General features: G+C 35.9%; 1 protein-coding gene across 2 annotated transcripts in view; it reads left to right on the forward strand.

Annotated features, from left to right (window-relative positions):
- Positions 1 to 1,249: 1,249 nt before the first annotated feature.
- The window catches only part of LOC106082999 (hypoxia-inducible factor 1-alpha), an 83,903-nt gene continuing 59,759 nt past the window's right edge, over positions 1,250 to 25,393 (forward strand). The window contains exons 1-2 of one of the 2 annotated variants that reach the window (XM_059368285.1): positions 1,250 to 1,401; positions 1,516 to 2,548. The gene's annotated coding sequence lies outside the window, so the exon portion shown is untranslated. Of the gene's footprint in view, positions 2,549 to 25,393 lie in introns of both variants that reach the window. The other variant, XM_013245789.2, reaches the window with a different exon arrangement.

Raw genomic sequence — 25,393 nt, forward strand, 5'->3', positions numbered from 1 at the left:
GACTGTAGAGTGATTTAAATAGAACGACTGACGGATATGGCTAGATCGTCTTACATTTTTAGGCTGATCAAGAATATATATACTTTATAGGGTCGGAAATGGATATTTCGATGTGTTGCAAACAGAATGACAAAATGAATATACCCCCATCCTTCGGTGGTGGGTATAAAAATGTTCGGCGGAAAATTCTATTGTACATCAGTCTAAATTCTACTACAGTCGCTTGAATACACCAAAACACAAAAATTAACATAAACCCTGGAAATCAGTAAAAAGGAAAACACAATTCGTTAAAGTTAAATAAAAAAAAAAGTTTAAGTAAACGCCCTCTATAGGCTTAAAACTTAAATCAAGAGATTGGTTTATATGGGAGCTACATCAGGTTACATAATAATTTGGACCATACTTGTTGGAGTTTTTGAGAGTCATAGCAGAAATCCGTCTATGACGCTGAACGCCTATGTTCGAATCCTGGCGACACCATCAGAAAAAATTTTCAGCGGTGATTTTCCCCTCCTAATGTTGGCAACATTTATGAGGGACTATGCCATGTAAAACTTCTCTCCAAAGAGGTGTCGCACTGTTGCACGCCGTTCAGACTCCGCTATAAAAAGGAGGCCCCTTATCATTTAGCTTTAACTTGAATCGGACTGCACTCACTGATATGTGAGAAGTTTGCCCCTGGTCTTTAGTGGAATGTTCATGGAAAAAATTTGCCATTTGCATTTTGGCAACTTGTTGATAGATATCTTTCAAATTTAAATTTAGTTGAAAGTAATTTCAAACTGCTTTCACTGAATTGTACTTTTTGCAGCAAATTCTGGAATTATCGATTGCTTCATTATCCTATTTATAGCATATTTTAAATTAGTTTTAAATTTTAAGTTTGTTAAGTAGATCACAGGGTTATTTACTATTTAATCGCACTAATTAAAATACAATTTGCATATGTGAAATATCGATTAAAAACGAAAGCCCTCGAGTAGACCCATAAAACAATTGTATCCGTTAGAACCTTAAATATTTCAATGCACCAATATACATAGCAAAATATGTATATAAATTAACAATGAAATAAATACGGTACAACGTCTTATGCTACAATAATAACAAGGTTTACTCTGAGTCGTTAGCCAATATAAGTTGCCGACGTTGACAGCGCTGCCTTCTGCAATTCGCCGCAAAGACACACATCTACAAAGTCAGAGAAAACCCCAAAAAACACACAACCACCGAGACCCCATCAGTCTGCTACATTAGTTCGACTTGTTCGGTACGGCACGGTTGGTTTTGGTTTTCGCAAACGATTTGTTATACTCGCTTAGTCAGTTATTTCTCTCGACCCATAGCAGCAGCAGCAGCAGCTTGATTTGTGCGGTCGTCAGTTGGTCCGTTTTAATGGTTAGCTAACACAGTAGCCGATGAACGGGAACGGTCAATTTTTCCGTTTTTTTTTTTGTTTTGTTTGGTTACATCAAACAACTACGACTGTTTTTATTATATTTTGCAAATTAGGAGAGCGGGGGAGAGAAAACGAGAAAATAATTAAAACTATTCATTGTTAATCAATTGCGAGGTGCCCGTTCTTTTTCGCCGTCCGCCCTTCATTGTTTGTTTGTACGTTTGCTTGTGCGTGTTTGTAAGGTGGTTGTGATAATTATAAAACAAGTATTGTAATAAAAATATTTATAACAGAAAATGCATAGTTCTATGAATTAAACGACAACATCGATACTAAGTTCACTTGTGCTACAGTCAGTTAGTCAATACAAATATGCACCATTATTAGCATATCAATTTGAAGTGTGTGCTAAAAGCAGTGTTCTAATGCAAGGAGAAGAAAACCCAGTCAATCAAACACACACCCACACATACACGCATGAAAGGAAATGTAAGTGATTGTTGAATAAGGAATACAAGAAAAAAAACAAGAGAAGTGAGTGTAGTGTGTGCAAAGTGGCGTATGATGGATATGCCACAATAGATATAATAACACTCGTCGGTGGGCCCAACATCATTCATCCATCCATCCGTCGTAACCATCATCAACATCAACATCATCATTGGCGTTATCGTTATCGTTACAAGTCGTGGTCTCGTTTTTTGGCGGTTGTTGGTGGGGTGGTGATTCCTACAAACTTACAAAAGTTATTTTTGTAATTTCGTCTTCGGTCAGTCATTCGACGAAAGCGTAGTGGTATGCGTTCGTGAGTGTGTGAAGAATATGCAAATATGTACCCACAAATTGTGTTATTGTTGTTGTTGGCGACTCTCATTGAATCAAAATAACAATAAAAATATAAAAAAAGAATTGCTCAAATCGCGCTACCACCAAAAGACGTTCGTACGTCTTGTCAATTTTGGCCTTCATATGACAATATCAATGGATTTCGATCATATTTCATAAGTGTGCTTGGTGGGAAAAAACGGCAAAATCAAAGCAAGGCTATTTTTACGCTATAAAGTGAAGTGAAAATTTCCAATAAACAAAAATGCTAACGGTTCTAATGAGATAAACGTAACCAGAAGTACCAGTACCTACACACAGGTACGTAGATTTATTGAAATCCATTAATTTTCATATGTATGTATTTATATCATAAGCGAGTGCGAGTGTTTGCAAATGTGTTTGTGTAATAGACCCATTAGCACCGTCGAGCACCGACTAAAATTTTAGCTTAGTTTTACCAAGGTTTTGTTTGTTTGTCGGTTTTATGTCGGTTTCTCGACAATTTTTCATTAGCGCGACAACTCTCTCTCTCTCTTTTTCTCAATTTTTCGTTCTCCAACTGGCTTTTCAGTGCTATGTATGTTCTTATTCTCTACACTCTCATCAGTTGAAAGCAGGGTTGCCAAACTAATTGATTTAAACAAAAGGAACATTTTGGGTACGGGAAATGATTTTCATAAAAGCAAGATTTTAAAATGGGACTCACACCTTTAAGTGAAAACAAAAAAATGTATATTTAATAAACTTTCACTTTGAACTTCGCTCGCTGGCTGAATCCCATTTTACTTCATAAATGACATCCAATTTCTTTTTCAAAGGCCAATTTTTTAAACGCACCACCATAGTATGGTTTATACTAAGCTAGTCATTTCATTTGTTACATTTATCAGCGACACTAAAAATTATATATTTTCCTTCTTCTTCTTGAAATTCTAAGTCCATTTGGACATGTTCGTCCGTTTGTCGAAATCACGATAACAAACCACTTAAATTTCGCACAGATACTACTTATTGATGCATGACATTGGGAATTGCGATTGGATCATATCGGTTCAAATTGGAATATAGCTCTCATATGTATAACGATACTCCGATTTAACTTCTTGAGCTCTTAGGTTCTTCAATTTTAATACATATGTGATGCCGATTGTTGCAATCAATGCAATTGCACTCATAGGACATTGCAATCATTGAAGCCCTTTATTGATTGTTCCTTTTAAATAACGCAAAATTCTTTTAGCCGCTTGCCAGTGTTCGGCATTATAATTTGAATTAATTTGACCTTGCATCGAATCATGCTTGAACTCAATTCCATCATAGTTTCTAACCCTTCCAAGATCTTTAATTTCAAACGTTTCTGCCAGCGACCTCTTTATTTGGTTCAAAAGCCTTTTATCATTCGTTGCTATAAGCAAATAAAATGTTACCAAAATGCTTTTATTTTTCCTTAGTTTCTGATACCATTTTGACTGGCGCAACCCATAAAGTACCTTTTCAAATTTACATGCTGAGTTTCGACATTTTGGTAAACTTTTCAGCCATTTTTCGCTATTTCTTTAGCCAATTTGCTTTTACGTTGACACGTGCCAACGGTCTCACCATTTTTTATTAAATTTTGAATAACGTCTTATAGATAACCAGGAATTTCCTTATTAACGTCTTTATTACGATTTCCATTCAAATAAGCAGATAAATTTCAAGATCTAAAGCTGATACCATATGAATAGTGCTTGATCTTACTACAGGAGAATACGAGTCGGATAAATCCTCCCCGGCCCGTTGGGAGCACTCTTGTTGCCACTGAGCTTGCCTTCCGTTTGTTATTTGCTTTGTTTCGAATCACAAATCTATGGCCAATAACATTTTTTACTTGAGGTCTTTCCGTTATTTTTCATGTTCCATTAAAGATTTGCGCTACATACTCGTCCCCAGTAGCCCTTTGCCGATTCGTGACTGGGTCGTCAGTAAAAGCAGCATTGATGTGTTCGCAATCTATGAATAAATCGGTTTCTTCGTTATCGTCGACAGACCCCTCCTCTTCACTATTACGAGCAATTTCCGTACTCATTTTTGATAACTTTCTTGGTCAGCCTCGCACGTCAGTTCTAAGAATCCGTTTTCTTCCTCTATGGCTCTTTAGTTGTTGTGGTAAAGCAATTTCATCGTCTTCCGTCCGATGATCTATTTCCTGTTGCACATCTTCTACTTTCTCGTCTTTTGGCGTATCGCTTTTAGCTTGCGGATCCAAATCGATCTCAATATATTTTTCCAAACTTTTTCCATAAAATTCATTTATTAATTTGACATCCCGGCTGTCTATTATATTTTACTTACGCGATGACCAAAACTGATATGCCTTTAACACTTTGGAATAGCTCATTATTATACATTCTTGAGAACGAGAGTCGAATTTTTCATTGTACTTGGATGTTTGATCAATACATACGCTCGAATTCTAAAAGATCTTAAATGCCTTATCGATGGCATTTTTTTAGTCCAAATTGGTACTCGTCCGTCCTGTTGGACATCTATTTCGCAAATAACATCACGTATTTGTCATTGGGTTTCACAGCTGCTGAATTTGCCATATCTGCTGTTTTCTTCAAGAAGTACAGATTATCTCTTCGTTCAGCTTTGCACATTAGTTTATGTTCTTTCAGAATAAGTGCCTGGGCTTTGTTAAATTTTACCTTGTAGCCCTTGTCTGTCAGCTTTGAAATATACAACAAATTTCCATAACCTGTTGTTAGTTTAGAGAGATTTTATGAAAGATTAAAATGTAGAAATGAGAAATGTATGTATCAGAGAACTGCAGCGAGTAGCAAATTTTCAAAGTACACTTGTTCAGCAGCTCGAGTTATGTTGATGCTTTTGTTTGGGTGGATGAACGGAGAGTGATAGCTTTCGCATTTGCATGTACCGAGGCCACCGTAGCGCAGAGGTTAGCATGTCCGTCCGCCTATGTCGCTGAACTTGTGGGTTAAAAACCTGGCGAGACCATCAGAAAAAAAATTTCAGCGGTGGCTTTCCCCTCCTAAAGCTGGCATCAATTGTGGGGTACTATACCATGTAAAACTTCTCTCCAAAGAAGTGTCGCACTGCGGCACGCCGTTCGGACTCGGCCATAAAAATGAGGCCCCTTATCATTGAGCTTAAACTTGAATCGGACTACACTCATTGATATGTGAGAAGTTTGCCCCTGTTCTTTGGTGGAATGTTCATGGGCAACATTTGCAAAATTCGCACCTACGTACCGAACATTCAGTTCGAATCAAATCATCGGTAATCAAATATGAATGTTCATATTCACTCGTTTCTTACAGTAACATGGGGTAATCGAACAAACTATCTTGAATGAATGGTTGGATGAACGGAGATTGATTGCTTTCGTATTTGCACGTACCGAACATTCAGTTCGAATCACTTCATTGGTAATCAAATATGAATGTTCGTACTCACTCGTTTCATTCAGTAACAAGTGATGATCGAACAAGCTATCTTGAATTGAATGAACTTTTTGTTTCACATATCTGACGGTCCAGGTAGTACATTAGACACCATCAACATGTGGACGGACAATTATGTTAAGCGAACTTTTTTAGGCGTATCATTCCATCATTGAAAAGACCATAAGATAATTGATTTGGTGTTAGGCATGAAATCAAAGGATTTCGAGTGGTCCACCAGCGTAAACATTCTAAAGAAGCTTATATGCATTGTTAATTTGGTGTCCCAAATGTTACTAATAGAAGGTTAGGCCACTTGCGTAAACATAAAGTGAATAGGCCCCATGAACATCATTGAGGATGTCAAACTGCCGATTGAAAGTGTCATCAAATGGGAGAACGGAGATGAATGTAAAAAGAGAACAAGTTGACATCCTCAATGCCAAGTAATGCCAAAAACTAAAAAAATTTATGTCGGCTAATTGCTTTGATTAACCTTATTCAGTGAATCAAAATCAAATACAACAAACAGAAAAATCATATCAAGCACGAGCGTTAAAATTGAGTGTCCCGTTCAGCAGACATTCACAGGCCTCAACCTAAAACAAGCATTTGAGTTGTTTGATTGAAACCTTGTGCTTCAATCATTTCTTTTTTGGATCACAACATTTTCGTAGCGTTTTGAGCGAGTTGAAGAGACTGGATTGACTTGTGCACATGATTGACTTTACTCGCTTTTCAAAACAGATGATCGAGCCTACACAATCATACTCGTTGCAGCTACATACGTACGTATTCAGACAGGAAAATATTTTAAGTACATAAATTACAATCAGACCATACTAAGTTATAAATATTTCTAATAATAAATACAGTACAAATGTTGAAGAGTACTTCGTATATTTCAACATCTAAAAATAAGGAAAAATTTTAATAAAATGGCATATTTCATATTAATTAATTGAAGATTTCATATAATGTTGAATAATTTAAAACAAAGCCGGGCTTCACGATAATCATGTCGAGGCGAATGTAGTGAACAAGACAGTTTAGCCACCTTCCGAATTGTATACAATTTTTTGCAGTAATTTTTCGATCAATTTTCTTTTTAACATTTAGCTATACTCACTCCATTTTGGATGAAAAAAAAAGACTAAAGTAATCAAACATATGACCCGACCCAAAGCTAACAAAAATAGGTTTACAATCTACATGACAGTGTCCAATTCTCTCATCCATATATTTAATGATTTTTCCCCCAAAGACTATGTGGCAGCTCTGGATTTATATTCTCATTCAATTTGGCCCAAGTTTCTGAGCATTCGGCTGCGAGTTGTTTGGCATTTGTATAAAATAAAGCACAATTTGCGTGTTGCCATCAGATGTTGTTGTTATTGTCATTATTCTCGTTTTAATTTTATGGCATTTGTTTTTTATATAAATATAATTGACTAAAACTTGTAGTGTAGCTCATTACATATAAACAAACAGCCATGCATACATACACAAAAAGACGGAGACACTGTAAGAAGGCGAAAGCGATACATTTTAAAGAGAAGATAAAATGCCAAATTAAGACACATTATCATTCCATCAAATCATCCATCATCATTTGCAGCGATAAAGTGAAATGAAACTATTTGAAATGTTTATAAAGGGACTTTTGCACATTCAAAAGAAATAGGACAACGCGAATAATAAACGTAAATAATAGTTCAAATAATGCTTTCGAATATTTGCTGACGTAGTTTGATGAAGAGTAGCAATAAAGGCGACTGCCAGTCAGCCATACTGTTGTGGTATAGGTTCATTTCATTCGTATGACAACACAAAAAGGGGGACGGACAGATGATAGTCGTCAACAAATAATACGACAATGACAAGAAACAGAAGTAGAATCAGCAGTAGACGACGAAGAAGAATTTATTCAATAATAAACCGCACAATACAATCGCATAAACGAACTGTGAAGTTTTGCTTTATTCATTACCATTTTCCTCAATTCTCTAAAAGCAATGATATATCGATATACAAGTACACACCCACCGACATACTACGTATCCACCACAAACAAATTTATAGATGTATACGAAAAACAAAAAAAGAAAATATATAAAAACAAAATGTTTTTCGTTGAGTTCTTTGTACTCTAATGGAAGAAAAATGTTTAAAGATATTTTGTATTTTCGCATTAATGTTGTTGTTATTGTCTCTGCCTCAGTGTGTGCGCGAATTCGAATGAATCAAGTGAACTCTGTCTTATCTGCCGTATGAGTGTTGTATAATTTGTTCATGGCCGAGAGTCAAGGAAAGCGGGTGGGCGGAGCAAGAGCACCACCGCCGCCAACGAGAGAAAAAGGAGCAGAGTGAGAGAGTTTCTCAAGAGCACAGAAGTATTGTATTTCTTCTGCTGTCGATAATGTGTAAACTTCTAACGGCATTAGTTACACTTGTGCAACAATGTATTCGAGTGCAGCTCAAAATCAACAAGGCGAAAACAAGCACCACCGTGTGGCGCTATATACATATTTTGTTTTTGTTTACAAACAGTTATTATCAATCTTTGACAGTTATTACACTTGATTGTCTGTCTGTATACATGTCGTTATTTATGTACTAGGTGAAAATTAGGGCTCTGTTGTTTACACCCACCAGAAATATATTGCGCATCAGCTGATTAGAGTTTCATTCGGAATTTATTTACACTAGTGTTGTTAAAAGAATGCAGATTATAAAGTTTTTCTTAGAAAAAAGGGAAAATTATGAAAGTTTTTATTAAAAAAATTAAAGTTATTATTAGAAAATAATAAAAAAAAACACAAAGAATGCAATTAGTATGAGAAATCTTTGTTGGTTGGTGTCCAGCGGAATCCCTTGTGTATTGTTATAATTTCAACGTTCTGGATAAGATCAGGTGTACATATGTCGAGGCATAGCCATAGAAACGGCAAAAGAAGTGGAAATAAGTCCACAACTTTTGTGAACTGTTTAAAATATTCTAGACATCTTTAGAGGAGGCTTTCAGCTGCATGCTGCATTTGCATAAGCTGCATTTTTGCACGGATTATTTTGTCCATAGGCAGGTTAAGTTCGAAGATGGGCTACATAGACTATATCTTGATATATCCCCCACATAGACCGATTTTCCGATTTAAGGTCTTATGCCTATAAACGGCGAATTTAAACTTTAAAACACCGTGTGTTGAATAAGGACCCTCGAGATTGGTTCTGCTTCGATTTAGTTTCAATATGATACAGTGAGTTGTATTATTATCCTTTGACGTCAGTATCGAGTTTCATCCAGGTAGAATCATATTTCGATGTGGTTAACCCTTACACTACCGTTACCCTCTACAGAGCACATGACTTTAGGTGTTGTTTTTAATTTGACATATCAATGGTAGAAAGCCGAACACTTGTTTAGCCAGTTTAATTTTGATTTCGGTGGCGCTGTCGGCTGAAAATCACATTTTAGTTTTTTTCTTAAATTAGATTTGAGTAATTGTGGTTGTGTATTGCTTATGTATGAGTAGCGATTTATTTATGAAAAAAAAAAATGGAGCTGCTTAATAAAATAGAGAAAAACTGTAGATATCAAGCCTAAGATTATTATACCGTTATAAACCGATTTCGACCACACTTAACATGTATGTTCAAAGTCATGACAAAAGTCGTCATTCGAAATTGCAGCAAAATCGGATGATAATTGCGCCCTTTAGAGACTTAAGAAGTCAAATCGGTTGATCGGTATATATGAGTGCTATATATATCCAAATATGAACCGATATGATCCAACGGCCTACATCAAAAAGAAGTATCTGTGCAAATTTTGCACAAGCTTATTGCTTTATTCTCTAAAAATTCATTAATTGATCATTTTTCGTTGGATTGACTCCATTGAATACCAATGTCCTCTTAGGAGGACATTTTGCTACAGACAAACCAACTAACATATATTGTCGAAAAAAAACATTGTTGTGCTTCCTATTACTCAAATTAACTTGTTGATAGTGAAAGGGTTCGGTTCGTCCAAACTGAATGCGGTTATTACTTGTTTTGTAGATTAGTTCTTACTTTTGTCTTTTACTGACTACTTTTAAACTTCTTTGTACTTAGATCGACTTTGCCCGAATTTAGATCGTAGTTTTATTGGGTTGCCCAAAAAGTAATTGCGGATTTTTTAAAAGAAAGTAAATGCATTTTTAATAGAACTTAGAATGAACTTTAATCAAATATACTTTTTTTACACTTTTTTTCTAAAGCAAGCTAAAAGTAACAGCTAATAACTGACATAAGAAAGAATGCAATTACAAAGTCACAAGCTGTGAAAAAATTTGTCAACGCCGACTATATGAAAAATCCGCATATACTTTTTGGGCAACCATATTTTCTTAATGCACATCTCACATTTTTATAAACTTAACGCGCCAAGGAGTGGGAAGCAAATATAGATTCATTGCTAGGTATACCGATCGAATGATTGAACTTGATTGTTACAAGAGTTTTCGTAAGAAAACCCTAGAAAGACCAACCGGTCATTTTGACCGATTTTTAAAATTCATTTGAAATTTTCTTCGAAGGCAAAATATTCTTGTTCGAAAACTTGCGTAACATTCCGTTTATGTTTAACAGATTATTTTATTTAAAATTTTTTGTTTACGAAGATAACTATACCTAGATTGACCTACCGGTCATTTTGACCCCTTGTATAAAATTGTACCTCTGTTCGCCAAATTTTATCAAAATACTACTAAATCCCAATTTGCAGAAGAATATATGAACCCTTTGATCAAATGGAAGCACATTTTAACGGTATTTCTTCGAATAAAAAAAACTCTTAACTTTTCTTGGGACATATTTAATTTTTATATAATAAATGTGAAGCTTTTGTAAGAATATCTTTTTCATATGAGTACTAACTGAATTCGGCCCGCTCCGTTGCGCCCTCAGATATTTGAACATAAATTTTAACGTCATATTCGCAGACATGGCTTGAAATACCTGTCAAAGGAGGCTTTGTAACCAGGTCTAAAGCAACCCTGAAAGGGCCCAATAATTTCGTTGACTTTAGACTTCAATCTTTAACACAGTACGCTCGATAGTATCTTTCATGCGATGAAGAAGGAGACTTATTCCTCTGTAGGTGGTACATACCGTCTGGTCCTCTTTCTTGTGTACGGGACATAGTATGTAGACGAGCTGATGCATACGTCTAATCAGCGTGTCGCCTGCAGTCTTAAACACTTCAGATGGCAATCCATCGGCTCCTGGTGAATTATTGTTATTCGGCCCGGTGTCTGCTACGTAGACCTTGTTTTGAATAGGTGGTACACATTCTATACCATCATCAGGGATTGGTTCTGCGGTATACTCATGGTCACCAAAATCGGATACCAGCAGATGGGAAAGCATTATTTCCATATTCTCAGCACACTTTATGTATTAGCTACCAGATTTCCTTCTTTGTGCCTGTACCAAAGCCATTGGTTTGATGTTTAATTCTTTGGTCAAATTTTCGCTTTTCATTCTGGCTCCTGAACATCTCGAATCGCTCACACTCAAGTCATTCCATTTCCTTCTTCTTCCTGCGGAAGAGACGTTCCTACACTCTCATATTCTCCCGATGCCTCTCCTTCGCCTGACGCGTTGCTACTGACTGTAATGTTGTCCTCTTTGCCGCATTCTTGTCTTCAGTAACTTTTTGGCACTCCTGGTCGTACCATGGGTTCCTTGGGGGAGGCTGTTGGTGCCAAGTACGGATGTTGTGGTTCTTTCCATGGAGGGGGCAATGGTTTGCCATTGCGCTGCTATGCTTTATATCGGGACAGGGAGTGTTTTCTTCAAGCAATTGAGTCAGCCGACATACTCCTTTGTCATATGTTTTGGTTGCAGCTATCCGATATCCAGCTTCCGTGCGAAACTTTGCTGCACCAAGTTAATGATTCAAATCAATATTCGCCCCTCGAATGGACTGTACATCTAACACGCTGGTTGAATGCCTTCCATCTATCGCAACATGATCCATTTGGTTTTTCGATCGGGTGACAACCATGTGCCCGTGTGAATCCTTCGATGTTGGAATGTAATGGAAGTTTCTTCGTGTAGACAAAATTTTTCTACTTTTGGGCCAAAGATGTTTTCCTTCCCTATTTTCGCATTAAAATCTCCCAGAACGGGACAGCGGTCATATTCTCTCTCTAGGAGCTCGTTTTGGTCTGTTTGTCCTTATCTTCCGTCGGGGCATGAGCTCAAATAAGCCTGATTTTGAAGAATTTGTCTTTTATGCGGATTGTGGCTAGCCTCCCATCCACCGAAATAAATCTGAAGACAATGTGTTTCAATCTCCTATTAACCACAATTCCACATCCAATATCATGCCTCGTTTCATGGCAGCTATAATATAGGACGCCACCTCGCGGTGTTGTTGTGGATCCCATCCCGAGCCATTGCACTTCCTGTATGACAGTAATGACTGCCCTGTATTTCTCCAATACATCCGCCAAAGCGTACACTGCACCGTCTCTATAAAGATTACGGACATTCCAGGTGCAGATACGCAAATCATGTTCCTTAAAACATTAGCGGGGGTCGTCAACACAGAGGGATCTGTAATTAATCTTCTTCGTTTCTTCATAGTAATTTTTTCAAATTTCCGGGTGATGAGCTATGAGGTATCTACTCAGGTGACACTTCGGGGAGGTTAGTGTTCACATTTGAGATGAAGAAAGACCAATAAGTCAAACCCAATCAAAACCGTTGCTTGATTTCCAACATCCCCAAGTCACCCACCACAGGCTTTCCGTCATACCATTAAGAAGAATTTGTTTTTTAAAGATATAGGCAGCTTGCAAAGATAAACCATGAGAATAATAATTAATAACATTAACGGGAAATTCAATTCTAACATCATCGTCATCTAATTATCTTATCTGATTCAAATTCTTAGCAAGTTACGCAATTTTTATTGTCCATTATTTACTCATGACAAATTATTTATTGAAAAAGAAAATAAATACTTGTCGGCTCATCTTGGGGGCATTATTCATTGCAATCTTAATTTGACATTTAATGGATGTACGTGAGTGTGTTTCGTTGTTCTTAAGTGTTTTGTTTGTACGCCGCCCGATCTTCATTGGTATAAGGCCATTATCTTTGGAAAACTTCCATTCTAGCTATCAAACATTTTACTGAGAATAGTTATTTTCTGGATTTAAAGCAGAGATAAGAAGTTTTGCCACAGAGTTATTTTCTTTTCTCTATGGTCTTATGGACGCATTTTCTTACAATAATATTTCCCCTAGTCACATATATTTATTACGATTTTCCGCAACGTAATTGCAGAATTTGCCAAAGAAAATATTTATATGCACTCGTGGCATCATCAACGGCAAGTGTCTTAATAGATACATTGATGTACAGTTGGTATGATGTTGAAAAAAACATTTCGATTTGCAAGCCCTTTCGTATGGTGGGTATTAAAGATATGAAAACTAACACATCAACTTAACATAAGGCGAAATTGTGTGTGAGAGCAAGAGAGATATTTTCCAAAGCAGAGAGTTTCACACAGAGAAACCATCACACAAGCTGTAGAAGCATTGCGAGCAATAGCAATGCACATCTACACAACTTAAGTATCAACGATGCATTCCGGCACACACATACACTCATACAAACATACTATTTCATTTTAAGAAAAATTCCCACTCAGTCGATATAACATCAACAGTTTAAATATTCGGGTAGGTTGGCGTCATTTGCAAAAGAAAAAAAAAAAAAACTCTGTATGAATGTGAATAAAATTTGGCGATTTATTTTGGGGCCATTCAACATCATCATTATCATCATACGTTTTTGTGGGCATGTATGTAAATTTTTTTGCCATTTATACGTCGAGTTTACCGCGAATTAAAAATTACGAAAAAAGATGCATGAAACAATCTCCCTAACCTAATGATGAGACCAAAACAAAAAATAATTACGTATACGCATTATTTGAAGGGTGAGGGCGTTACGTATACGCACGCAAGAGATTTAAAGATTAAATTGTTGGTATGGCCGGCCAGTGGAGAACCCTAAAACGTCGTGTCATCTCTTAAGCTGAAATGAAGGCCAAATCTTGAAACAAGGCCAAATCCTTATTTCTTGGCATTGTAATTTTTGATGTATCCATTTTAGAGTTTAGGGAGATTATTAAATTTGGGAAATTCATATAAATGTCCTTTTCAAAACTCAATTAAAATTTCAACCTGAATTATTTGCCAACATTTTTGTTTTTGGTATTGTTTAAACAACTTCTGGTTTGAAAACGCCGAGCACTGTCTCTATTCATTTGCTGTAAATGGAATTATAATGTTTGAAGCAATTACAACGCTAATGTTATCAATCACACTCACGAAGGTTGCGATGTTTATCAACTCACGGCCGACTACCAACGCTATGAAATCTCTGGCTAAAATATATTTGAGTATTAATGTGTTTATAAAAAGGGTAGTTTTTATTTCCACTGTCAATGTCCTGTCTTTTCCAAAAGTAGTCAAACAGTCCGTAAGTAAATTCGGCAGCAGATAATAGTATACAATCTGAAGAGGATTTCCAATGCGTTGTAGGAAAAGATACCCTAGCCTCGATTTTCATCGCTAATGGTTGCTAAAAATATTGTTTCATTATGAAAGTGCTCGGAGTAATTTTCTATGCTCGGCCCTAGAATCAAGTTCCTTGTAGGGATCATTTATTGTTATAATGTGAGCCAATGATGGAAACATTTTTTTTCTCATCCATTGATATCACAATAAACTAAATGGTTCAACTTTGTCTGATTACTATCTGATAGATAGTAAAGAATTTTGTATATTAGTAAAAAAATAAATATATACATCAATATATATAAAAGAGTAGTGTTACTGACTGATATTCGCTCAGAAGATCTGGCTGCACCTATAAACTTGAAATTTTGCATAAAGGTCACTCTTGGTACAAAGGTGCGAGATAAGGATCTCTTTAAGTTCGAACTAGAACATGCTAATATAAGTAAAGTTCTTAACATAGCATTGTTGTTGACTTTCACTTAACATTAATTTGTTTGGGGTAATGCCAAGCCATTTTACAACAACAGTTGTTAGGTGCAAATATAAGAGAAACCCGTTAGGTACAAGACTCTGAGCATACTAATAGAAGTCATAAGTACTAGGGCGCCCCCACAAATAGAATGGCATACTACTTAGTGAGAGTATGAGAGATCAAAGTTGGATTTGTGGTGGGGTGATGTGTGTGGTTTGTTTCATACAGAGGACAGCCAGCTGCATATGCTTGTTCTTTAGACGACATATGTATTTTTGTTTGATTTGCATTTATTGATTGGAGTTGGTGGTTGGGTTTTATTTTATTAAGTTGACAACCGCTACAGCTGCGCACTTAATACGCATATAGATTGAAGTGGAAATTAATAAAAGAAAGTTATGAACGATCCTGCTCAGTCACTCAGTGCAGTAATTTTGTTAAGTTTTCTTTTTTTTCTTTTGTTTCGTTTTGTTGGTTTGTATAGATTCAAAAACTATTTATCTTATTCTTTTTATACCCTTCACCATAGGATGGGGATATACTAATTTCGTCATTTTGATTGTAACATCTCGAAATATGCGTCTAAGTCCCCATAAAGTATATATATTCTTGATCGTCATGACATTCTAAGTCGAACTAGCCATTTCCGTCCGTCCATTAGTCTGTCGAAAGCACGATAACTTTTGAAAGAGTTAAGCTAGCCGGTTGAAATTTTGCATAAATACTTCTTATTAGTGTAGGTCAGTTGGGATTGTAAATGGGCCAAATCGGTCCATGTTTTGATATAGCTGCCATACAAACCGATCTGGGGTCTTATCAAATTGGGCGCAAATCTTATCCAATTTGACTGAAATTTTGCATGTAGGGTTTCCATATCACTTCCAATAACTGTGCTAAGTATAGTTTAAATCGGTTCATAACCTGATATAGCTGCTATATAAGCCGATCTGGGATCTTGACTTCTTGAGCCTCTAGAGGGCGCAATTATTATCCGATTTGGCAGAAATTTTGTACAACGGCTTTTCTCATGACCTTCAACATACGTGTCTAATATGGTCTGAATCGACCAATAGCTTGATATAGCTTCCATTTAAACCTATCTCTCGATTTTGCTTCTTGAGCCCCTTCAAGGCGCTATACTTATCCGAATGGACTGAAATATTACACAATGACTTCTACAATATTCACCATTCAATTCATTTATGGTCCGAATTGGACTGTAACTTGATATAGCTCCAATATCATTACAGTCCTTATCATTATTCTTTGTTCGCCTAAAAGGAGATACTGCGCAAAGAACTCGACAAATGCGATCCATGATGGAGGGTATATAAGATTCGGCCCGGCCGAACTTAGCACGCTCTTACTTGTTTTATCTCATTATGTAAGCGAAACTTCAAGGTGCAAAAAGTGTATCTCATTTTCCGATATCCATAGGGAGCGGACACTCCCCCTTTCCCTAATTTACAAAAAATCTTTATCTCGGAAATGGGTGATCAGATTTTAGCGATATTTTGCGTGAATGTATATCGAAACATTTTAAAATGGTCTCAAATAAAAGTGCTCAGGAGGAAACTACGCATTACGTATAAATATTGTGGTTGGCGCCCACCCCAAAAAATATCTCAAAGCTGGACATGTTGGCCTGCCGGACCAGGATGGAAATCAACTAATATTAGGGAAACAGTATCTGGGTGGCCGACGACGCCCAAAACACTATTCAACATAGACCAATCGCGATGATATGGGATGGCAGTAGAGTAAAAATTATATAAGTCATTTATGTTCGTTTGCTTGAAACCGGCCGGGACAATATGGGAATCAAATCAAAGGTATTTGGGAGTACAGCACGTCTCATGAGGGCCACTTCTGTCCCAATAGAAAGCAGAAAGCAGAATGAAATATATTTGGAAATAAATCAAAACAACATGTGGGCTGATCGAGACAATATGGGTCTCATTTGAAAGGTCATTGGAAGTGGAGTACAAATCTGATATAAATTTTAGACATCAAGTATCTGGGGAACCGTCCGACTCAGAAAAAACCCACAACTGAAGTTTAGGACGACCGGTACAATATGGGACTTAAATGAAAGGTCTTTAAACGTGAAGGTCAAGGTCAAATATCCCCCAAACGCTCATGGGGAACGACGGGAATAAAAGTAGGACTTTGGAAGTAATATACGAATCTGATATGCGTATTTGGGAACACAAACCCCTTCTGAAGGACATGAGGACCGATCGAGACAATATGGTACTCAAATTAATGTACTTTTATAGAAAAGTACGTATCATACATTCAAATTTAGAATAATGTTGATACAGTAACACCCTGTAGAATTTTTTAACAAATAAAGCAATTTAGATCCGGGAATGACCCATGCCTCCGGGCACCAGCTTCATATCATTTGAAAAAACATTACATTTCAAATAGCCACTTTATGGTGTAGCGGCGCACACCGAGCCAGCTAGTATTGGGTTGCCCAAAAAGTAATTGCGGATTTTTCATATAGTCGGCGTTGACAAATTTTTTCACAGTTTGTCACTCTGTAATTGCATTCTTTCTTCTGTCAGTTATCAGCTGTTACTTTTAGCTTGCTTTAGAAAAAAAGTGTAAAAAAAGTATATTTGATTAAAGTTCATTCTAAGCTTCATAAAAAATGCATTTACTTTCTTTTTAAAAATCCGCAATTACTTTTTGGGCAACCCAATATATAAAGCTTTTATTTTATTGCTATGAGTCACTTTAATCCAGATTAAGATGGCAATAAATGATCAATTACTAAGAAAAAGTTTGATTTGACATATTGTAAATAGTTTATATAATTTTCAGACATTTCATGTTTTGTTTTTAAGGTTTCATATCACTTAGCCTTTTAAACAATATATGTTTTATTTGTATTTTGTTCATTTCTTTTTCAAGTCATATAGATTTTCCTACACCTTGAGGAATACTTATAAAATCTTGCTGCTGAAGCACTTGCTAAAATAGCACATTTTTTAAATCTTTTTTTTTCAGTCGTCATTATTCTGTCAGATACAATTTGTATGCGTTGTGTCTAACAAAAATTGAATTAGGTTGGCCCTTGCACGCCAATACAGCTTAAGTACACTTTCACGTGATTCCAAAGACATTGCGCTATGTGTTTTTGTACGGCGAGGTGTTGAATCATCACCTCAGAACCAAACAGATGAAAGTATTGATGATAAGAATCTGTCGGTTTTTTCCATTTCGCTTTTGAACATATACTATATGTGTAAACTAAATATACATGTCCCACTATATATTTAGCAAATACTCGTATTTATCAAAACTATTTTTCAACTAGTTCAGTTTGTTGATAATTTAAACATTTTTTTTTTTTGTTTTTTCGTTTGTTTGGAACGGTACTAATCCATGCCAAACAAAACACATTTCTATAAAATGGCATAACAATAGATATTTTTGATGAAATTTGTAGTGTTTTTTTTATTTTGGGTAGTTGTTTTGAAAAAATCAAAAATATGCCAAAACAATTTTGTTCGAAATCTGAGTCATTTTATTTTTGTATGTTTATGAGACTTTACCGAAACAAAAATCCAAACACCCAATGGAGGAGTACAGGAGAGTCAGAAACGCACGTCAAGTTCATTATGAGTTATTGCCAAATAATTATTATGCTCTGCGTGGGAGTACAATTTAAGACTTATACACCTGCTTACTTGCCACTTTTTTATTTATTGAAGACGCCCATGAAAGGGAGGCGATTTGTGTTGATAGAGGAGACAAAAACTGAAATGCTGAAGGGAATGAAAAAAAACAACCACAAATGTATTTAAAAGAGAATAGGGTTCGTTTGTCCATCCGTACGTGCGGCCATAGTAAGCCCACAGACTTTTGAATGAATAAAAATATGCGTTACAAATAACACACAAATTAATTTTGTTGATGCAGGTCGGTTGGGATTGCAAATATAGAAAACTATCTCCTAAGTTGCTTACTTAGCGCCTGAAGTGTAGAATTGTTAAACTATTAGCTTATTCTCTGATTTTATTGTTGACCTTTGGAATTGTAGAACTCTTTCTGCCCCGATTTTTGCACCTGAGGATTTAGTTGATCTTGGGAATTGAATTTAAATGAATGAGAGAAATAGTCGGAGGCCATCGTAGAGCAGAGGTTAGCATGCCCACCTATGACGCTGAACGCCTAGGTTCGAATCCTGGCGAGACCATCAGAAAAAATTTTCAGCGGTGATTTTCCCCTCGTAATACTGGCAACATTTGTGAGGTGCAATGCCATGTAAAACTTCTCTCCAAAGAGTTGTTGCACTGCGGCACGCCGTTCGGACTCGGCTATAAAAAGGAGGCCCGTAATACTGGCAACATTTGTGAGGTGCAATGCCATGTAAAACTTCTCTCCAAAGAGGTGTTGCACTGCGGCACGCCGTTCGGACTCGGCTATAAAAAGGAGGCCCCTTATTATTGAGCTTAAACTTGAATCGGACTGCACTCATTGATATGTGAGAAGTTTGCCCCTGTTCCTTAGTGGAATGAGCATGGGCAAAATTTGCAAATTTGCAATTGAGAGATATAGTCGATGGGAATCGATGGCTTAAGGCCTAGTTATGCTCTAGTAAATGAAGTGTAAATCTAGAACAAATGTAACGTAATTGTAAAGAGGCAATTATGCCTATTACCAAACGTAGCATTTGAAATTCCAAACAAAACAATTTTTTTCTCTTCGCTGGGATCTTACTACTGCGAATGCTGGGTATAAGAAATGTTGCAATGTATCATTGTCCTCATTGCATGCCCTGCACAAGGCATCGCTAGTCGCACCTATCATGTGTAGGTACCCAGAAAAACTATAGACCTAAATTTGACCGATTAAACATGGTATTGACTTATAAAAATCTTTTCAAACAAGGTGTTAATTATTTTTAATATGCAAATCAAATTTTGCCCATGAACATTCCACCGGCAAACTTCTCACATATGAATGAGTGAAGTCCGATTCAAATTTAAGCTGAATGATAAGGGGCCACCTTTTTATAGCAGAGTCCGAACGGCGTGCCACAGTGCGACACCTTTTTGGAAAGAAGTTTTACATGGCATAGTACCTCACAAATGTTGCCATCATTAGGAGGGGAAAACCACCGCTGAAAATTTTTTCTGATGGTCTCGCCAGGTTTCGATCCCAGGCGTTCAGCGTCATAGGCGTTCAGCATTCCCATCATTGTGTTGCAGTGGCAACTACGGGATGAAGCTTACAACTTCATCTTAGTGCGTCTCCAGTGGTGTCTCTTGGCAATATATCTAAGAGTGTTGCCTGTACACAAACCTAGATGCCTATGTTCATACTGATATCATTTCTACTTTTCCTTAGTATTCACCACATTTTTTCGGTTTGGATTCCCAAATTGGATCCTTGCCGGTTTGTTCAAGTGTCACTTTGCTCCTAGTCCATGTCTGTACTCAAGTTGTAATCTGGCACGCGTTAGAAGAGTTCGTTTTCTTCATCTTCACCGTAAACATCCATACGCGTTCCCTTTCCAGCTTCGATTGGTATAGCTGTGATGTTAACTAGATTATATGCAAAATTTCAGGGCCCTAGAAGATGCGGGTGCCCATTGGTCGTATTACAAAGATGATCATCCCGGTCCTACATAATTTTGTTCGGGCTATCAAAACCACATTTATCGTTAGATTTCGAGACATTTTTTGGCCGGAAAGTGCATGCTTTCGTGTGTGGGATATGATGATTGCGAAAATTGTATTTTACTAAAATGCCCGTAGAGACTTTAATCCAATTTTTCCACATATTTAGAGCCCGTCTAGGGCAATGAAAATGTGGTATCAAATTGGGGGTTTTAGCTTTGGGTATTGAGAACTCGAAGGGGTTTTCTTGTTTTTTTTTTTTCTTGTAGAAAAATGTCAGTATTGTGGTCAACATATACCCTAGTAGAGTCAACACAATTGTATTTCAAATGTATCTACATTACGCCTTTTTTACAATACAAAAATCCAAATTTAAAAATTTTTCTTTGTTGGCCCAAAACAATAAAATTATCTTTTTCTGACAAAAAATTCCAAAATTCTGCTAAACTTTTGACTAAAGAATCGAACCGTGGTGTATATTGGCAAAAATATAGTGAATCGTATCAGCTATCCATATCTTTTAAACAAATCGAATACAAAAAATGGTAATGGTAATGAAAGTGAATAAATGTCCTGGCGTTGACATTATTCCGGTTTTATTTTTTGGGAAATGTGGTAATGAAATATCTTATAAGATATTGAACATTTTCATCAAGTGAAAAAAAACTTTCAGTGTATTTTAAAGGCCATAAATCCTGATGGATGCAGCATAATGGGCATGGGGTTCATTTTATAATATGCTGTGAATCCTAAAAGTAAGAATACTCAAATAATGGATCGCCATTTCCACAAACATGTAACGGAAAATGCAATTAAAGAAGCTCAAGCTGTCGTCCCAGTTGGCAACAACGGTCTTCTATCAGCTTTCCTATGAAGGCATTCCACATCAGAAAAGAATCCACAAGTCTATCTAAAAGAAAAATACTCTGGAAAAAGGATTACTTGGTAAGCACGGAGAAGAAACTCCTTGAGAGCAGAAGGGTAGGATTTGAAGAGCAATTATGACCAAGCCTTCAGAAATGATTAAACTGAGATTAAGGCAACAGGGGGCTGGAGAGATGATATGAAGTTTCACTTCCATCTCACTCGTGTCTTCCGTCACATCACTGAGAGGAGTGGGTTCCCTTTTGTAAAGTTTAAGCAGATCCCAAATACCTGCAATTCACGCCGGAACTCTCGTACAATTCTAACTTTTCCTGCTCTTAATCTGATGTCTGAAACCCGGAACAGGTTGCCTAAAATCTGTTCATTAATTTCTCACTCAGAGGCTGATCATTGGTTGAGTTGTCAATTGTTCCGCACTAAGGATATTGAAGAACTATCTGTAGCTCTGAATGATTACTCAAAATCTCTCAAATGCTGGAAGATCCACTGGAAAGAAGAATCAACATCAAGTTATGCAAGACCTATACAACTTCTACCCCAACAAGGACAACTTCCCACTAATATGCATCCTCTCCAATGAAGACGTGTATATTTAACACTAGCAAGTGTGTTGGATGATCCTATGTAATTTTATGTGGCTCTTAAGGTTGTGCTCAATTACATAACTGCATATAGTGACTTCAAAACATTTTTTTTATTGAATCACCCTATATAAACGATTTTGTTTTACCTTAAATAAAAGCTCATCCAAATATAATACAGGGATATGAGGTTGTAAAAAGTCATCATCCTAATGTACATAAATCGTTAGTGAAAAACGGATGTAAAAGAAACTTTTAAAAAGTTAAACTTGAAGAGAATTAAAATTTAAGCGGAGCAGATTTCTCGTTAGGTAAGAAATAATCAATAACATGTCCTACATACTACGTATACATACAATCGTTAGCATTGTACAAAATCCCATTAATTCAATTTATATGTGAACAAACCATAAGAAATGATTGTCAATACACCTTTCTACATGAATTTGCAAATTTTTTGTTTCGTTTTTATTTATTTATTTGTTTTTTTTTTTTTTTTGCAAAAATGCTCTTAGCATTTTATGTCAATCAACAAAAAATATAGCCATGGAAATGCCCACTTTAGTTACCAAGCATTAGCACTTAAGATGTTTCATTTCTAAAGTATCTTTGAGATGTAGAGAACGATTTTCGACAATACTAAAAGAGGGACAATGTTAAGCATGAGAGAAATGTATATATGCATACATGAAGCAATTCGATACGAAATGAAACAATTTTATTTTGGTTCGTTAGGTACATTTTGTAATCTTGTTTGTTCTGTCCTATTGCATCACAAATTCTTTATAGACAATGTCGTGCAAAATTAATTGGGTTCGTTTTCACATATTAAAAGTTACGAGTGTATCATACATGTGTATTGATTTCAAGTGTTGCAGAACTTTAAAAGACTTATCATTTCAAGATTCTAAACGATATTTATCAAACGAATGACAGTAACATGCCTTAACCCTTTCGCGTACTTGTTTTAAGGTATCTTTTGTTGGTATTTTAGCTTTATTTTTAGTAAGCAGGGAAACTTCAACATAGTCAGAGCCATATGTTCTTCCCACCACCACGTTATGTTAATGACTATTTAACATTTCTCCAAAGCACTTCAATACCTTAAGCGGGGATTTTGGGATGGGTGTTCATATTCAATCATCTCTTACACCCTTTAAAAGCATTTATATGAAGTTCGAGTGCCACCTATAATCTTCAAAATATAAACTGACCTATTGTTTCTTGCCAACAGCTTCTCATCCCTACCCACCGAAAAAGCATATCACTCACATTCCTTTTAACGTTGGGTGATCCTCTCTATATTTGCCATAACAGTTGCTACTATTGAATTCACTAACATTCCAACTCTAACAACTTCCTTGCATGTATTGTATGTACACACCACCATATACAGGCATTGACACAAAGGCATTTTAGTCACTTTCCCTACAATCATTTTCTCTTGTAGAAGTCACTAAATCTGCATGCAAGGAGGTGTAAACCCATTTCCGTCGATATCATTTTTTTAGTTTAATTAATGTCTCGGTACTGGAGAAAACGTGCTACTTGGCGATATATGCCTACGAAAGACTAAAAGGGACTACAAAAAGTTTAAAACTCGATTAATTACGCCATTAAAAAAAAGAATAAATTCTCTTTTTTCCAAGATTTTTCTGCTGTTAGGGCGAAGATCATTTTTATTTTTATTTCTATTTCTTTATTTCTTTTTTCTTGTCTAATCTAATCGAAAATTTTTTGCAATGGATTCAACCCGACTGGGATTTGAATAGCCAACCTTCCGATTTCTGGGCGTATTCACTCCCTTCTGGCAACTAAATAAACATACATTCACACTTATGTGTAGGTATTTTTGAGTTAACGTTACAAACAACAACAAAAAGATCTATTTTTAGATTTATACCCATTACAGTCGATGATGTGAAACTATTAAGCGAAACATGAATTATAGTATGCTGATAGTAATGTATATTGTTGTAAATGATTTAAACCATAAAATCTCTACAAACTATCTTTAAAAACTACCTACAAATTGTCAACTCAGAGAGGAAATGAGAAATTAACGATCAAATGTTTGGTGCTTTGTAATGAAATCTGCTAAAAATAAATACAAATACTGTCGAATATATTCTTCAGAGAGATAATTTTCACCAACTGTCATTTCATATGCCACACGACCATCTCTCTCTCGCAGAACTAACGTCATGTTTAGCCATTAACTTACATCCCAATAAAATACAACAATGAAAGTCTAAACACTTCACTTATCTACATGTAAGGTATCAAAAACCTTTCACCCACCAAGCTTAAGATCATTTAACTTCTCTCATTCTCTCATGAAATAACTCACATACATATATATGTTACATAAATACATATATGCTGATGATTTGTTGAGTTTCTTACTCTCGTGGTTTTTCTATCTCTGGCTTTATCTCAGTGTTATTACCAGTCGGAGGCATAACGGATTTCTCTCACAGCAATATGCCAACACAAAATGTATGAATTGTTGTTGGTTCATATCTCCATGTACGGCACTGGGGCAAAAATGGTTTACTGTAGTAGTAAAGTTTTATTTTGTGTTAAAAATAAATAGTGAAAATAACTTGCTGGATAATTTTAGTATTTTATCATCAAATCTTCTTTGAAAAACAAAAAAATCATTAGTCAAAACCTGATTATAGTTAAAATTCATTCATTCATTTTTTAGTTTAATCGTTTTGTCAACCTTGTCGGAATAAATACTATTTGAATTTTTTTACATATTTGAGTTTCCATAGATTTTATATTGCCAACATTTTGTTAATAACTGAAATATTTAATAAACAAGCAAATAAAGTGCATATCTACAGAAAAACTCCTTTCGATTGATATAACTTTTGACTCGGTTGAGTGCCTAGGCCGGCATTAATGTATGTATATGATATAAATTGTGTACTGCTTACACAAATTTCCTATGTCATTGCACGGCATTCGCGGCTAAAAGACACCTGTTTAGGTGGGGAGTGGTATAGAAAACACTTAGGGATTTTGTAAGTAGCACGGGGCGGATTAATATGGCGCCCTCTATTCAACCTAACCTAACCTACACAATATGGACATGGTTTGTAATATTGGGTTTTATGTAATTTAATGTAATGTTCTTGTACTCGTTTTCAACCACTTTCCACTTTTTTGCTTCCAATCCATTTGACAACTTCGATGTCACAGCCAATTCCTTCCATTATTACTAAATTTTTTTTTCTAAAACTCTCTGCTTTCCACTTTAGTGCAAACTTTTCTCTTGATATTGCTGACAGAAAAAATTTTGGCCCTTGAAGAGTTAACCGTTTGTTTGCCTACTTAAATGAGTGACCGTACACAAAAAAATTAAACCTATTGTTCAAGTGTGTACATAGAGTGTGACATACATATGAAGAGCTCTGAAGAAGAAACTATTGATCAGCAAAACGGAAAGAAGGTTTGTACGTTTGCAACAAAGTTGTCAAGTGTCTTGTCCAACTAAAATAACCTTGGGAATTCCTTCCATACATATCTCCAATATCAAAAGTATAT

This window comes from Stomoxys calcitrans, chromosome 4 (assembly GCF_963082655.1).
Source record: "Stomoxys calcitrans chromosome 4, idStoCalc2.1, whole genome shotgun sequence".
Lineage (NCBI taxonomy): Eukaryota > Metazoa > Arthropoda > Insecta > Diptera > Muscidae > Stomoxys > Stomoxys calcitrans.